At 40.7% G+C, this 14287-nt stretch overlaps 1 long non-coding RNA gene across 3 annotated transcripts in view; it reads right to left on the bottom strand.

Moving 5' to 3' along the window:
• LOC139184119 (uncharacterized) overlaps nt 1-7563 on the bottom strand; it is a 347246-nt gene extending 339683 nt beyond the window's left edge. Inside the window, exons 1-2 of one of the 3 annotated variants that reach the window (XR_011567591.1) lie at nt 7013-7563; nt 1170-1320 (exon numbers count right to left, since the gene is read on the bottom strand). This is a non-coding gene — a long non-coding RNA (uncharacterized lncRNA). The remainder of the gene's footprint in view (nt 1-1169; nt 1321-7012) is intronic. The other 2 variants (XR_011567593.1, XR_011567592.1) reach the window with 2 other exon arrangements.
• Between the last annotated feature and the right edge of the window lie 6724 nt (nt 7564-14287).

The raw sequence follows: 14287 nt of genomic DNA, 5'->3' as shown, positions 1-14287 counted from the left end.
TGAGAGGAGACTTTCTTATCCTGTTAAAGGATAGGTCATGGCAGTCTGGTTGGATACTATATCCAGGTAGAGGGAACCCCTGATATTTAGCTTTCCAAAGCATCCCTGGTTCCTATCAGGTGTAGACAGAGCATGTAGTAGTAGAGTCTGACTGAAGAAGAGGCTAGAGGGATTGGTGATGGGAGATCAGATGTTTCTCTGGCATGGGCAGCTTCAGAGATAACCAAGTTAGGGCCAAAGGGAGTCAAAGCCACATCACATAGAGGTCTGGAGAAAGAGCACAAACCCAAATGAGGTCAGAACCACCTAAGAATACCAATAGACTCCAATCAAACTGAGTCAAGATCACAAGTTACTCCACCTGCAGAATTTAACTAAGAACACTTTCAGAGTAAGCCACACATAGATGAAGAAAAGGCAGGAAAGTTTGGGTAGAAGGGCCCTAACTCTTCTCCACTCCCGGAAGGTTTTGTAAATCACCTCTTACAATCAATGTGCCCAGACAACATCACATGGAAAGCAATAGGGCATGGGAGCCACCTCAGAGAAAATCGTGCTTACTCCAAAGATGAAACACTATTAACAGATTGATTAAATGACCAGTGTAGATTACACTTTAAGCAGGGTTGAACATTGAGCAATTTTTTTTCCTATTAGGAGATGGGAAATTTGCCAGAGTTGGGGAATGGCGGGAATGGAAGATGACAGGGTTGGAAGTTCAGGTTAGTTTAAGACAAAATATTCATATATTCTTTGCATACCCAAGTTTTGATATGAGTTAAGCTTTGCAAATCTATGTATGATTAAAAGAAAAGTAAACTAAATAATTTCAAACTATCTACTAAAACTTCACACACCCCAGAACTCTCCTGAGAAAGTCTGGCAATGACAGATTTTTCTAAATGTATGGCCCTCCTCTTCTTTATTTGGTTGTGCCATGCTATTAAAAAGTATAATTTCCCCACATCCATTCTTGTGAAATAAAACACACAACAAGGAAAAGTGCATAAAACAGTGTTAGGCTTTTCATCCTTTCTTACTGAGCAGGTCTGGGGGAAACCAATCTTGCCGAGAACAATGTCAGAAACAGCAATTGACTACAGTGATAACAACATACCCAGAAGGCAGGTTGTCTGACAATAAAGTTGCCAAAAAAGAAATCGCTGTACCTGTGGAGACCTTGAGTAGTTCCATGAAGGTGGTCCATAGCTGATCATAAAGGCAGTGCAGAGCAGCTGGAAGTTCCTCTAACCAATGAGAGTTTCCTGAAGATTCTGAACCATTTGGCTTTGCTGGGTCACTCCAGAAAATATACAAGTGCTGCATTTGAGAGCAATGAAAGTTTTTGTGAATGAAAGAAGGCAGCAACTATCACTATTAGACCCTTCCCTCTTCATATCCATATTTAAAGTTCACTTTTGTTAGTGATGGAAATCAAAGCCTGTCCCCTGAGAATTGGCCACCAGATATAATTGCATGAGTACAGAATAGCTATAGCAAGTAAGTAGGAAAGTGCTTGGTTCCTCTTGCTTTGTGTGATATTTAAATTGTTTTAACCAACTCTTTTAACCAATGCTTGAGTGTACCAAAATGGCCAACTAGAGTTTTAAACAGTAGTAAGAGAGTACAAGCTAGAATATTTCAAAGTTTAACTCTAAAACGGATGTATAGTTTCTGCAGAAACCATAATATTTTGGGTCATTTCAGATTGTATCTCTTGTCCAGAGGATACCAGAGAGTTCTTGTTAGGCTGGATGGAGATAGCACAGAGTTACAACAGAAATGGGGAAGAAAGCCCCTGGGATTGTAAAAGTCTGTGTAAGACCCTGTCCAGAGTGATGCTGACTTGCCAGGTTTTCTTCCCTTTTCCTCTGTCTTAGAAGTTTATTAGGAAAAGAGAGAGAGAGAATTAAGGGAAACAGCATAGACTTCATGTTCCCCTGGTGAAGCATTAAAACCTGTATGGGTTCAGGTGTGCTGCTCATGTGCAAAACCATCCGGGTCTTGATCTGTTGCCATTTATGTGGTATTAGTTTTCTCCACAAGAGAGTCTGCAAGCTTATTTGGGATAGGGATATTATGCCAGTTGGTGTCCTAACAGACTGGCACACTCAGACTAGAATAATTCAATGAGGGTTTAATAGAGGAAAAAAAGTGGGCAGGGTTTTAGGAGATGGTACACGGGGAATGGTATAGTGCCCTAAGAGTAACAGAGCTAGAGATACCACCCTAGGCTCAAAGAAAGCCAGACAAAGGGTCTTAGAGCTTCTGTTCTGTGACCTTTCACAGAGCCAGTGGAGGCGAGCATGTCAAAAAGAGGGAAAGAATGCTGTCTTACCTTCCTGGAGCCTCCTGCAGGGGCACCATGGGCTGAGCTCAAGGGGAAGCCAGAGGGCTCAGGAATCCTGAGAAGCTGCCTGAGCACAGAGCATGGTGGGAAGGGCTGAGCGAGGATCTGAGCGAGGCAAACTAAGGATCCTCAGCATGGACACATTTCCCTTTCTCTTTTAAATACATGGCACCTGGCCTTAGTAACCAGGGGCTTGATTAAGAGGCTGCTCTTGGCATTTCAATGGCTCTTTTTCCTTATCTATATAGTAGCAAGGCATCTGCCTGCTTTTACTTCCCACAGGAGAGGAATGGTTTATCTATTTGAGGGGCCCTAAAAGAACCTGACTACAGGAATGAGTTCAAAGCATAATTTACACCAAAGCAATAACAGACCCCTAAAAGCTCTGATTAAGAGTCTTAAATAAATTCAGCTTCTGTAATTGCCAGTACACATCTCTGTCCTCGACTTTATGAACCAACTCCAGCACCCCCGAGCTTACATCCCTCCTTGATCAATCTTCAGCAAGGGATTTACTTCTCTAATAACACGCTTCTCAACATCAGGCAGGTCCCAGAATGACCATCAAACAGAGGCAATGTGAACAGCTGGGAGTATCTGATGGTAGTAAACACAGATGTGCCTGACAGGACATTAACTGCTTAGCACATTGATGTAACTGACTTCCCAACGTTCAGCAAAGCTTTGTAGTCCCTGAGATGCTACTGCCTGGGTCTAATGATTGCCATGTTTCCCCATCCGCTCTTTGGCAGTGTTTTCTGCTGCATCTGATGCAGTGCTACAGCTTGGTGTTAATTATGAGATCGGCTCAAGGCCTGTGATTTAGAGCCTGGGTTCAGAACCCTTTCAGTAATTCAGTTCCTGCAAGTCTGTGTTATTGGCTCCTGAATGCAGTTGCTTAAGCTAATTAAAATATAAGCTGGAGAAATTCATTTCTTAAGCAAAATTGAACCTGATGTACACACTGAATATTGTACCTTGTCATGTCCTTGTCTAGCTCAATTCTACCTCTTACTGCTTACCTCCTGCTTGAGAATTTCTTTTTAAAGCAAATGTTTGAATTGCTTGAGTGAGAATTGGCCCTTCTGAAAATAGTTTGATTGTAAAACAACTTGGATGAAGTATTGAAGTACGACACGGGTTTTTAATTTTCTTTTGTGGCATTATCAGTCAACCAATATCATCATGAGAAGACAAATTGATAGTCTCTTAGTAAAATGGGGAAATCCTTCAAATAACTTGTTCATCACACAAGTAAATGGCATTGTTGGAACAGACAGACATGAGATAACAGCACTGATAACTTGATGAGGGATCACAATGGCTCTACCCTGTCCTACCCAATCTACCTAACACCAGTGTCACAGATATTTGCAGTATGGTTGATAAAATTAAGAGCAGACTTTTGCAAGGAACAAAATCTTTTAGTCTGTTAATCCAAACACACAACAAATGCCATCTAGTTTCAAACAATGTTTCTGTGTCTCTTTCTGTTTAGGTTTCCAGATCTGATGGAGAAAAATCTCTGGGCATGGTCACTTGCTAGCATTTCTAACTGAGCCTCCTATCTTATAAATGTTTTCTTCAGGCACAGGTTATACTGACCACTGAAATATACCACTGCTCCTGAAAATCTCCTGAATAGCCTGAGACTACTGTTAACTGGTCAAGAGTGTCACTGTCACAAAAAGCACTTGGCAAAAATCTTGAAAATTTTGAATACTATTTTCTATTACAGAATTGCTAAGGCCAGGATGATAAACAAGTTTATCTCTTGGCCATCCTAATTATTTAAGTTGTCTGGAATAATGGCCTTAGAGGGAGTCTGGGGTGAGTCCCACATTCATGGAAAAGAGTGCAGGGTTGGCTGGGTAGTCTTGAAGGTCTATAAGCCTCTACTCTCTTTCAGTTGCTGAGATAAGATGCTTCTTGAAGTATAAATGTGTTTTACAGATCATATATGTGATTTTATTATAATTATTGTATAAATATAATGCACATAGGGCTTCTCTATTGGCTCAGCTGGTAAAGAATCCACCTGCAAATGTGGGACACGTGGGTTCGATCCCTGGGTTGGGAAGATTCCCTGGAGAAGGGAACGACTACCCACTCCAGTATTCTTGACTGGAGAATTCCATGACATGACTGAGCGACCTTCACTTCACTAATGCATATATACTTCATACATGTATATATAAAAATATAACAGCACATAAAATTCTGGAAGAATTCATAGAATCTGGCTAAGTTTTAAAAAGTAACTTAATGTTTGTTTTAAACAAACGTAAGTTTATAGGTTTGTTTAAAACCTATAACAAAACTTCTATAGTTAGAGAATAAATTGTTCTAGTTTGGAAAAATTATGCTAGAATGTAGAATTGCAGAGATAAATACAAGCTGGTCCTTACCTTTGATAAACTTGATTTTTTTTTTCTTTTCCCCCTTTGATTTCAACCAATTTGCACTCTCACATAGGTATCAGCTATGTTTTGAGATAAGTCAGCTTAATCAACCACTAATATTCTTTGGCTATGAATGACACAGCAACTTTGTGAATCCCTAAATGTTGTGGGTACCTTGGAAGGAAGGTAACTTCTGTACTTTGCCCAATGATTGGCTGGCTCCAGGGATTTGTCATGAGTCCCCAGAGAGCAGAGTCACAGTGGTTATCATCCTAGGGCACTCTCAGCAGGCCACAGTGATATTAATCGACACTGGGAATACTATTAAGTGGTTTGGAATACTTGAGTTGACCCACTGGGGTACTTGTTCCACTGGGAAAAGTAAGTGAAGTGGCTCAGTTGTGTCCAACTCTTTGCGACCCCATGGACCATAGCCTACCAGGATCCTCCGTCCATGGGATTTTCCAAGCAAGAGTACTGGAGTGGGTTGCCATTTCCTTCTCCAGGGTATCTTCCAAACCCAGGGATTGAACCCGGGTCTCTTGCATTGTAGGCAGATGCTTTACCATCTGAGCCACCAGGGAAGTCCAGGGAAAAGTAAATTAGGATCAGAAACCTGCTTGGTGATTAATGAATCAAAACAAAAGGAACTGAATGGTTTTAAGAGTTTAGTTCCAAGAGATTTTTTTTTTAGAAATCAGCCAGTAGTTTGAAACTACACCAACTGGAATTTATCATATAGTTATGTACTCAGGCTAATCTAAACAGTAATTCCACCTTTTGGGGAGGAAATACAGTTACACATAGATTTTTAAAAAAATAACAGCCTTTAGTATTGGTAGTGTGCATGCTAAGTCGCTTCAGTTGTGTCTGACTCTTTACAAACCTATGTACTGTAGCCCGCCAGGCTCCTCTATCCATGGGGATTCTTCAAGCAAGAATACTGGAATGGGGTGTCATGCCCTCCTCCAGGGGATCTTCCTGACTCAGGGATTGAACTCTTGTCTCTTATAGCTACCTGCATTGGCAAGCAGGTTCTTTACCACTAGCACCTCCTGGGAAGCCCAGTGGCCGTGTGTAACAACATACACTTTAACTTAATTTCAGGAGACCTTTTTTTTTTTTTTCATATGATGGTTTTGTTATTTTTTAAATGGCTGAGTTATCAACTCAGCTAGTGTGCAGTAATTTCATACTTTTTAATATGCATTATCTGCAATAACATTGTGGCAGCTCCACACCATGGACTAACACACAATACCTAGAACAGACTTATTGTTTTTGGTTTTTATGTAAATAATAAATGTTTTTAAATTGCCTAAATATGCCATTCTGAGCTGTTTCATTCTACCAGGAAAATACCAGGGATTTTTCCAGGGATGGTATGGGGAGGGAGGAGGGAGGAGGGTTCAGGATGGGGAACAAATGTATGCCTGTGGCGGATTCATTTTGATATTTGGCAAAACTAATACAATTATGTAAAGTTTAAAAATAAAATAAAATTAAAAAATATATATTTAAAAAGATTAAATACCAAAATAACTACATTTGATTAAACAATGTTATAATGACATTTAAAAATTTACAGTAAGGCTAAAGCCCCCCTTCTGCTTGCATTCCACTCAACTCTGACCCCAGAACTCTCTGAAAAGGTGAATGGCTGTCTTCTGGAGGAACATGAAACAGAGAAAGGTTTAGTGCAGGGCCATGCCAAGAGATGGGTGGCTCATGCCTTAAAACCCCCAAACTGCCTGATAGCTTTCAGTGAAGCCTTTTTTAAGGAAAGGTGAAGGAAGGCGTGGTTAGTTGTTAGAAACTTCATAGTGTCACATCCTTTGTTTTCTAGGTCTGGCATGGTCAGGTAAAGATGTTCCTGTAAATCTCTACCACAGGAATGTCATTCTCTATCTTATCAAGGAAGAGCAAGGTTCTGAGGCACAACTTTCCCCCTCTGAGGTCCCAGTCCTGGCTAAAAGAAGGCAGATCTCAGCTGGTGGCTCCCTCAGGGCCAGGTCCCCAGACCCTGCCCAGCTGTCTTGCTGAGGGAGCCAGGCACCCGGTACCCAACTGTCCCTCAGGCTCCTCAGGCTGCCCAAATGCACAATGGGAGGGGCCAGGTCCCACAGGCTGCATCCCATGCTGACTGCCACTGTCATTAGGACGCAGAGGTGGGGACCGAGGAGAGGTTCAGGGCCTTGCTGAGGGGTCTAGAGCCCTGCAGGACACAGTCCCCAGCCTACTCCCTGGGACCCCCACTCACTGGCTAACCTAGGGCCCGGTAAGCTGGAGGGCCTGGGGGAGAAGGCCGGGATCCGCCTCTTACCTCACTCTCCACCTAACGACCACCACTCTGCTGACCATTGGCTGCACCGTCCGCTAATGGTCGCTTATTGACAGTCGTTTGTTTGGGGGAGGGGCCCACTGCCACAGACCAATGGCTGAGCAGGACCACTAACGGTTGTTCCTTGACTGTTGGTCCCTGCGGCAGGTGGCACTGCAGCACCGACCAATGGCTGAACAAGACTATTGATCTCGTGGTAACTGTTGCCTGGTAACGGGGGTAGGGGTGGGTAATAGCGCACAGCAACAGCTCTGTAATAGGGGCTGCCCACTGCTAAGCTCTATTACAAAACCACAGGCAGCAAAGCTGGGCTCTGTTGGCGTCTCCCTGCTTGGTGCTCAGCTGAGCTCCAAGTAGAGACTCAGGGTCCTTCTGAGGGAGGATGTGGCCGGTGCAACCGAATCTTCTGGGCCTGGGCTGGAGCTCCCTCGTCGCCTATCACCAGGAGACAAGACAGTATTATGTTGTTCACGTGTGGAATTAGAATATCTTGAGGTTGTACTTTCTTTCTTTATGAAATAATGGGGTCCTTGACATATTAAATCATCCATTTCTACTCTGGAAAGTGTGCAGTCATTACAGGACATTTTGTGTGGATTACATTCTGGGAGAAAAAGCAACATAGTTTTGTTTCGTTATTTTCAGCCTATGGAATGACTTGCTTTTGTCTGTCCTGTAAGTCAGATGGAGCTACTTGACATCTACAAACTTTCCATGTTAGAACGGTTATCTGATGAATTCAATCCACCTCCATTTCCATATGTAGGATGGACAGACACCCAGAGGGACACCCACAGACCACCTGCAACCCTAAAGGAAAGAGCTGTCAGGTTCCTGGAGCTGCACTTACCCATTTCTCTTTCGGCTTTTTGTTGTTTCTTTGTGTTGACTTTGTCCCTGGCATAATTTTCCATTCTAAGTAGAACAAGTCTCCTACACATTGTGTATGTTTAAAGCAACAGGACATCCTCTTGACCCTTGCTATCTTAGAGGTTGTGATAGGAGGGAAGGTATGTGGTGTGTAGGCAGAGACTAGTGAAGCCATAGGCTGGGATGCTGTTAATGAGACCAGGTGGAGGAGCAGCAGTGGTGTGAGGAGAGTCGTAAATGCCCAGCAATCCTTGCCTGATCTCAGAGGACAGCAATTGGAGTTAAGGGTGCCCTGGGTGCTATCTAGGCAACAGGAGGCCAAAGGGAATGGATGAACAAGAGAGAGAGAAAATCCCTCTGGGCAAAATGTCAGATGTGGGGCTGCATAAAGAAACTTCAGTTCTTAAGCACCAAATAAATGCTTGCCTGCCCATGCTCTGATATACCACATGTTCTTCAACATAAAGACAAGACTAATGTGTAAAACTAGTAAAGGATGCCTAGAAAAGTAATATATGTATGTAGGTGTGTATATATATATATAATGGTTTTATATATATATATATAATGGTAACTACATCAGTTCCTTTTTAAAAATAAAAAATAGAAACTACTTTCAAGAAATGATTGTGCTTGGTTTGACTTTTAGGTGTTCAATAATGCTGGTCTCTTAAGTATTTAGGATAATTCTGACTACTCAGAACTCAACTAACTCAGCTCTGTGAGGTTAAGGCCTGCCTGTTGGTTCACTATTATATTCCCAGCTGGCAAACTACTCTGAGCACTGTGGGAACTAATAAATATCTGTAGATGGAGAGACTGACAGATTAAATCAATCCTTTACCTACGAAAGGGAACTTTTACCAACTCATACCTCAAGCTGGGGTGAAGGGCAAACAGGGAATACATTGTCCAGTTCACTATAAGGGCTAGAAGGTCAATAGTACATCTTATTTTCTTCAGCTTTTGATTTTTTATATTTCATGCTTTTTGGAATATTTATATTATTTTTCTGATAACAGTCTCTAATTGCCACTTGGTTATCCTTTATTAAATTAGTTTTAATCAGACTATGTCTGGTATTCACTTTCCCTTTTAGCTATTTTTCTTCCCCGTTATGTGGCTGACTCTGTGACAGGAGCAGACATAGTTATCTAATTTACAGCAGTATCACCAGAGCCTGGCATAGAGTAAATGATCAATATATATTTGTTGCATAAATGGATAATAATTGTCTCCTGATTTCCTTCCCTCTTTTCTCTCAGTTGGAGCCCTAGTAAGATGACCATAAAGTGTGACATTGAAATCAGGATTCTATTTTTAGAGTGAAGGGAGGTGCTACTGATGATTACACCAGGACAAAGTCAAAATCTGAGATGGTCCCACCCAGACTGGGACATATGATATTCTATTTTGAAAGGTCTTTTCCATTCTACCCCCTCCCTAGGATGGGTAGGGGGCTTGCTCAATTATAATGAGCAAACCATTTTAGATAGTAGACATCAGGAATCAGAACACATCATTATTTCTTTATAGCAAACAGCCAAAAGCTGTCAGTGATGTTTGCTTTTCTCCCAAAACTGCAACAGGTTCTCTCTCACTCTGACCATTTTCACTTTGATTTGTTTGTTTGTTTTTGTTGTTTATAAGGATCTGTTGTTACTAGGTCTGGCTTGCTGGATGATTCATACTTTCTTGATTCTACATAGTCTTGCTACCTGGTTCTCATTCCCTCATTACCCTGCTTAGTTATTGTGGACTTCCTGTCCCAGGCACTCACCTGAGTTAATTATTTGGTTTTCATGATTCTCTCCAATGCCCTTTGAAGTTCCTCTTGGCAACTTATAGCCTTTTCCTTCAACAACCACAGTTCAGTTCAGTTGCTTAGTCATGTCTGACTCTTTGTGACCCCATGAACTGCAGCATGCCAGGCCTCCCTGTCCAGCACCAACTCCCAGAGTTTACTCAGACTCATGTCCATTGAGTCGCTGATGCCATCCAACCATCTCATCCTCTGCTTCCCCTTCTCCTCCAGCCTTCAATCTTTCCCAGCATCAGGGTCTTTTCAAATGAGTCAGGTGGCCGAAGTATTGGAGTTTAAGTTTCAATATCAGTCCTTCCAATGAATATTCAGGACTGATTTCCTTTAGGATGGACTGGTTGGGATCTTCTTGCAGACCAAGGGACTCTTGAGTCTTCTCCAACACCACAGCTCTAAAGCATTGATTCTTCGGCACTCAACTTTCTTTAGAGTCCAACTCTCACATCCACACATGACTACTGGAAAAACCATAGCCATGACTAGATGGATCTTTTTTGACAAAGTAATGTCTCTGATTTTTAATATGCTGTCTAGGTTGGTCATAGCTTTTCTTCCAAGGAGCAGGTGTTTTTTAATTTTATGGCTGCAGTCACCATTTGCAGTGATTTTGGAACCCTCCAAAACTAAAGTCTGCCACGTTTTCCCCATCTATTGGCCATGAAATGATGGGAGATGATGCCATAATCTTAGCTTTCTGAATGTTGAGCTTTAAGCCAACTTTTTCACTCTCTTCTTTCATCAAGAGAATCTCTAGTTTTTCTTCACTTTCTGTCATAAGGTTGGTGTCATCTGCATATCTGCAGTTATTGTATTTCTCTTGGCGGTCTTGATCCCAGCTTGTGCTTCATCCAGCCCAGTGTTTCTCATGATGTACTCTGCATATAAGTTAAATAAACAGGATGACAATATACAGCCTTGACATACTCCTTTTCCTATTTGGATCCAGTCTGTTGTTCCATGTCCGGTTCTAACTGTTGCCTCTTGACCTGCATACAGATTTCTCAAGAGGCAGGTCAGATGGTCTGTTATTTCTTTCTCTTTCAGAATTTTCTACAGTTTGTTGTGATGCACACAGTCAAAGGCTTTGGCATAGTCAATAAAGCAGAAGTAGATATTTTTCTGGAACTCTCTTGCTTTTCGATGGTCCAACAGATGTTGGCAATTTGATGTCTGGTTCCTCTGCCTTTTCTAAATCCCACTTGAACATCTGGAAGTTCGTGGTTCACATACTGTTGAAGCCTGGCTTGGAGAATTTTGAGCATTGCTTTACTAGTGTGTGAGATGAGTGCAATTGTGCCGTAGTTTGAACATTCTTTGGCATTGCCTTTCTTTGGGATTGGAATGAAAACTGACCTTTTCAACACGCACCAGAGAACAACAATGCACTTGAGCCAGCCTAGGTTTTTGGCTGAAACTCTCACCCCTCAAATGTGATAAGGAAGCTTCCCTACTGCTCCCTCCTGCCTTATATCTTCACTGGGTCTAGACTTGGTCTTGGAGAGCCTCCCTCTTCCCTCTAACAGGAATGCAGACCACTACTTATCAAGTAAGGTGGCTTTCTTTATAATCATTACCTGTCATGTAGCAGAATTGGAAAAAATATTCCATCAGGTTACATTATATGGATGATTGGGGAAATTTTTAAAGCAAGGATCATAAGAGAATTTCTGTAGTCCTTGGCACTTCATTAAGAGCTCTAGATAGTCTGCTAGATGTAGAATGGATTTTCGTTCCCGTTGTTCTCCATTCTTCCAGGGTTGACATGAGAGTGAGAGTGCTAACATGGGTACAAGCAGAGTTTGAGGGTGCCACGCAGTCTTAGTTTACATCACAGCTGTTTTTGATAGTTTCCTGGGAAAGACAGCTTCCAGGTCTATGGATCTTCATGTCTGTGGGGAAGTGCCCTTGGTCCTATTAGGACAAGGGATTCCCTGGACCCATGGGAGGTTGAGCTGTGAGCACTGCTTAAAACACAAACTGCAGAAGGTGTGTTATTCATATCCCCTTTCCATTATGCTATACGTGGAATTAATCAGCACTACAACTCATCACTTTCAAATGAAAATGCAATTAAATCTGGAAGATTTCAATCTGAAAAACACATTCAGGAGTTAGGTCTTTCTATTGTTTTATTAGAAAGGAGCCTCCATTGCTTTCTTGATTCTCTTTTAATAGAAGTAGTGATAAAAATAAAATGGAAACGAAAGATGATGGATGGCCTGTAGGTATCTTATTCAACAACTGAAAACAGACATATAAATAGAAATATTAATCAATTCTCTGAGCATAGTTCAGGTGCTAAGCTGTGGAATGTAATAATCCCACAGCTTAATTATTATTTTTATGGATACAGTGGCCCAATACACTTCAGGCAATTGAATCAATAAACCCACTTCTGCTAGAGTGGGTTGTGCACAGGGTTGTACGACTTTTCTGTCAAGCAAACATGTTTGGATTTATACTGGATTCATGCTAATATTTTGATCAATGTGTCTTGGATTGTCTTCATTTTAAATGCACAGTTGAAGACACTTGCATTTAGATCCCAAGTTGGACCTTAGTTTTGTTCTGGAGATGTGCCTGCTCACACCAAAAAAGATATCAATTGAACTGAGCCATGTGATGCTACATAAAATCAAGCTTGCTACAAAAATAAATTGGCTGAAACAAATGCTTTCTTCAGAAATGTCACTACTGAACAAGAAATAAAAGAGATATATTTTTTTTTTCTCCCAAGAAAGAGTAGTGGATCACAGAGAATTGTTTTCCTGGTATTAAATTTTAAATATAATTTTTTCTACAGAGAGTTAGCATTTGTTTAAGACATATAAGAATGCAGATTGAAATGTCTCTTGTCCAGCAACAAATCTTCATAAAAATAATCTATTTTAATGTAGTCCTTCTTTGTAGGAAAATTAAAACCTGCATGTGAAAACATGGCAGAGTTTCCTTTTCTTTCTGGATTTTCATATCATCAACCTGTTATCACTAATTACATTATATTCTCCTATTTTGCAAGGTTAGATATTTCAGGCTGGCTCCTAAGAGTGATAAAGTAAATGTTCATAGGTCATCAAACTTGAAGAAATAATGGAAAGTCAAAGAACTCTGTCTTCCACATTTTTGGAAAACATTTTCCCACACACACTGAGATAGCATTAAAATATTTACCTCCCCCAAACAGAATTCTAACTGTCACTTCCGGGTTCAAAACACTGACTCAATCAGGGAAACAACTTTGAAGCAAAATGTTAACCTTATATTCATTATTATTATTCATTTCCTTTTTAAAATGTTCAATAAAATGTTTATGAAATACACAAGATTTTAATTTTCATCTCTTTGGCTTTTCATTGATATATGTCCCCATGTATCAATGTGGTTTCAGCAGATAGGATTAAAAGAAGATAATATCAAATGAACTATAAATGGCAAAAATTTTTAAAGAAATGCAATGGTAATCTTTTATATCAGAGCTGTGTCTATGCAACTTGCAAACATACAGATGTAAAAACAAAAAATGTCTCACACTCCAGATGTTAATTCTGAAATAACTTTAAATTTGGGATGTTTTGTCTGTACTGTGCTAACCAGCCTGTGTTTCTATATGACTGTTCACACTATGTAGACAAAACAGATGGATAATGTGACAGCACCATTCATTTTTCTATCCAGATGTTCTGCCATCATTTGGCAGAGTCATCCCACTGGCCTGACAGTTGATGCTTAATATAAACTTCAGATCAGTATACTAGTTACATCTGGTGGTTTTCCCTGAAAACCTCCTGATCTTTTAACTTTCTAATTATTTAGCCATTATTATTCTGAATAAGTAATTAATCTGACACTGGGTAGCTTATTATGTACTGTTAAAATATTAATGGAGAAACCAAGGCATAATACACACACACGTGTGTGTGTGTGTGTGTGTGTGTGTGTGTGTTTATGTATATACATGGCAATGGGATCCCACTCCAGTACTCTTGCCTGGAAAATCCCATGGATGGAGGAGCCTGGTGGGCTGCAGTCCATGGGGTCGCTAAGAGTCGGACACGACTGAGCGACTTCACTTTCCCTTTTCACTTTCATGCATTGGAGAAGGAAATGGCAACCCACTCCAGTGTTCTTGCCTGGAGAATCCCAGGGACGGGGGAGCCTGGTGGGGTGCCATCTATGGGGTTGCACAGAGTCGGACACGACTGAAGCGACTTAGCAGCATGTATCTCCATATATATGTATGTGTATAAATAGAACATTGTATAATTTTATTTCATATATGAATTTTATTCTATAATTGGTTTATTTACTAGTGATTAGAGATGACACTCTGGCATGTAAATAAACAAGTAGCTAAATATATGTATATAACCTAAAATTTTACTCTCATATGATTACAAGTGTACTTTTGAGGGGTATACCAAAGAAAATCACATTTAATGTTAATTTACCATTACCTAAGGCTTCTTTGAAATGTATTATTTGTAAGGAAGTAGGATCTCTAT

This window comes from Bos indicus, chromosome 7 (genome assembly GCF_029378745.1).
Source record: "Bos indicus isolate NIAB-ARS_2022 breed Sahiwal x Tharparkar chromosome 7, NIAB-ARS_B.indTharparkar_mat_pri_1.0, whole genome shotgun sequence".
In the NCBI taxonomy this organism is placed as follows: Eukaryota; Metazoa; Chordata; class Mammalia; order Artiodactyla; family Bovidae; genus Bos; species Bos indicus.
This window is presented reverse-complemented; position numbering and strand designations above follow the sequence as displayed.